At 50.3% G+C, this 3,343-nt stretch overlaps 1 long non-coding RNA gene across 1 annotated transcript; it reads right to left on the reverse strand.

Annotated features, from left to right (window-relative positions):
* Positions 1-338: 338 nt before the first annotated feature.
* LOC120746031 lies at positions 339-1,050 on the reverse strand. The gene is made up of 2 exons (XR_005698765.1): positions 709-1,050; positions 339-503 (listed from the first exon to the last, which is right to left on the reverse strand). It is a non-coding gene; the product is annotated as an uncharacterized LOC120746031 (long non-coding RNA).
* Between the last annotated feature and the right edge of the window lie 2,293 nt (positions 1,051-3,343).

The raw sequence follows: 3,343 nt of genomic DNA on the forward strand, positions 1-3,343 counted from the left end.
TGATCACTCGATGAAAAAAAAAAAAAAAAAAAAAGAAATCTTACCTGGGTGCACCCTTTCTAGAGGTACAGTTCACATCCAACAATGAACCACAATGTCAATCATCAGCATATAAATGTTAACACTTATTTGCATTTTCACAGACTTCGTTTACAAATAGCAACAGTTAATCAGCTGGAGGGTTATTTCCGACCGCTCACACTCACTTTTGTCCACATTCATGGAATGTACAGAGTCCGTAAAACGTGTCCTTAAAACAACCCGCCCGTGAGTCCAGGGGGATGTGTGTGAAAAAGGGGGACTACGAGTACAAAATGGCGTGGTGTGTCTCTGTTTTGTTGCATCTGGCCTACCACACTCTGATGTGCAGGACAGAACATAGTCATTTGGTCCTTCAACGGGGTTGGCTCGCCATCAATTTCAGGATCCGTTGGAATGCACCAGGAAGATACAAACCAAAGAAACAAAAAAAACAAAACCGAACAAAAGAAAAAAAACCTGACCTGTCAACGACAGTGTCATGGGACATATTAAGTTCCTCATAAAATCACAATTCACACATTCGCTTCAACTACTGGGTTTCAGTAAATTGAACAAAGTTTCCTACAGAACATTCCTAAACAATTATCATTAAACACTGGAACATTTTACTTGCAAGGCATTCATGAAACACAGATAAATAATGAACAAGTAAAACACTTTGCTCACCGATGTCAGAATTAGAAAGACGGAGCAGCGCGAGATGGCGCACGACCGATGAAATGGCGTCGTCTCTAACTCCCGACCTTTCTCGACTAAGCAATGTAAAAAGAACCAGCTAATTACTCGTCTTAGCAATATACATACAGTAAAACAATCTTTCGTAAACGGCGAGTGCTAGCTCTCCGTCTATATTACTCTTTTTCATACCTCGTCTCAGTAAATCGCCGTGTCTCGTTTCCTCACTAGCTTGCTCATGGAAGGTTCGCGAGCGGAAGAGAGAAAAGAAAAATCTGTGTCCTCCTAGGCAGGGGCGGCAGGCGGAGCCTGTACCACGTTTCAGCAGCTCATTGGCCTAGCTCATTGACACGTGTCTAAACCAGAACAGTTAACTCCTTAACTGCTGCACCTATGGTTTATTCATTACAAATGAAGTGTGCTGCTTAGATTAATGATTCTTTTATTCTGGTGTATTCTAGTTAAGCCATACTCAAATATGGGTTACACTCTCATATACACTTACTCCACACTCAACCAACGTGGAGACAGACATAAAGAGACGCTGTACACACGATCACACTCCCCAAGCGTACTCTACGAACCGGGTCTAGGTACCCTTGCCCCTGGAGGGGGGAACTGCACCCAGACCCAGGTGGTGTTACCCTTTTCCCTGCGGTGGGGAGAGGCAGACCGCCCCGACTCCGCAGCAGCAGAGAGGCCCCACACTCCAGACCGCAGTCGGACGGCCAACTCCTCCTAGCCCCCCCGCTCCAGCAGGCCGCAGAGAACGGGGGTGAGAGAAGACTCCAAACCTCCCTCCACCCGCTCATTGTAGTGTTGATGCATGTGTGTTCTAAGGTGCAATTAAAACCCAGGAGGGCATGGAGCTTCCTGCCAGAGAGCAGCAGGTAAGCGCATAGTCCCTCCTGCTAGCCCTCAATGTCTACGTGTATTTAACCTTGAGAGGTGGGCAACGATGCCAGGGGTGAGGTGTACACCCTGATGGTAATTTGGACTCCGTGTATCGTGCCCACCCCCAAGATCCTATATGTATGTGTAATGAGAGTGTGAGTAATGTGAATGTCTAAGTTGTGGGATAAAATTGAGGTAGAGGCAGCCAGAAGGGGACAGAGGGGGGGGGTAGCCTCCTCTGCACCCTGGTGACATACCCCTACTCCAAGGCCCTGCATGTGTGGGTGGTTGTGGTGGAGCGGGAAGAGGGAGGCAGCTGGAGATGGGGAGGGAAGGAAGGGAGGGGCAGGTGACCCCTCCCTGGGGCCAGCTCCCCCGCTGACTCCAGTAGGCACTCCCATACTCCGCGACCTGCCAGGGAAAGGGGGCCCAGGCCCATCCAGACTGGGGCCCAGCGCAGCAGCGCCCCCCGGCCCCACAGAGCCCGGGACAGTCCACCCAACCCCACTACAGAGAAAACTGCACCCACCCCACCATCCATTCATCTTCCAGACTACATGAGACAATAGACGCCCAGGCTGAGATCTTCCTCCACCTCTCCTGTATCTCCCCCTCCTGCAGAGAGTTCCTGAGGAGAGGAAAGCTCCTGCAAGGTGTGACAATCTCCCCCACCAGTTGAAGAGCCCCCCAGGCGGCTCGACGCACCGGTGGCACCCTGCGCCAGGGATGGGCCCCCATGCACCCACCCGCCCACAACCCCGGCAACACACAAACCAGGACCCAAGGCCCCGAGGCCCGGCCAGGGCCCCAGCCCAGAGATGGAGCGCCCCCAGAACCTCACGCCCATCCCGGACCCACCCAGGGGCAGACAGGCTACCAGGTCAGTAACCCACGTCCGTCAGCACAGACTCTCCCCTAGCCCCGCTGCACGCAGCCACGAGGAAACAGTCACCCGAGAGCCAAAAGAGCCCCCACCGGACATGACCGCTACCCCGGGTTGAGCCCCCCAAGGAAGATGCCTCCGGGGAACCCCCCGACGCCCTAAGCCTGTCCCTACCCCCACACCAATCACAACAGTGAAGGCGGGACCAAACTATGACCCCCCACCCCCACTAGGTAATGGAGCTGATCAAAGGAGCCCAGAGCAATTGATCTGATGTGGTGGCAGAGGCTGTATCAAGACTAATGTAATCTAATAGATAATTTCTATATTGGTTAGAATTAAGATTGTTTTTATTTTTCCAGTTCATGAGGACTGTTTTCTTGGCTATGCATAGGGCAGTGAAAACCATATGGGCTATATTCTTTTCTGAAGTGACATTATCTAAGCTGCCCAACAAACACACTAAGGGGGAAGTTGGAATGTTACATTTCAGACACTTTGATAAGTCTTCACATATCTCGCGCTTTAAATATTTTTACAACTTTAAATATTTTGCTCTTCATAAAAATATATCCTGTCAAAATTATGCAAGTTAGAAATATGAACACGCTGCCAAAAACCCCAGAAAAAATAAATGAAAGCATACACAAGGTTGGAGCCGCATGTAGACGGAGCTGGGGCGTTGCTTCAGGAATGGAACTAATAAACTGTGCGGGCCATTCAGTGTATCATTACACTGCAGCTCCATCTGAATCTGCACAGGTGCAGTTCAGCAAAGTCCGCTGACTTGGTTCAAGTGAGGCAAGTTGCACTGGTGCATTTATGACAGCTTCACTTGAAATGCCTTCA

Source organism: Simochromis diagramma, unplaced genomic scaffold (genome assembly GCF_900408965.1).
Source record: "Simochromis diagramma unplaced genomic scaffold, fSimDia1.1 OVJJ01000107.1, whole genome shotgun sequence".
Classification (NCBI taxonomy): Eukaryota; Metazoa; Chordata; class Actinopteri; order Cichliformes; family Cichlidae; genus Simochromis; species Simochromis diagramma.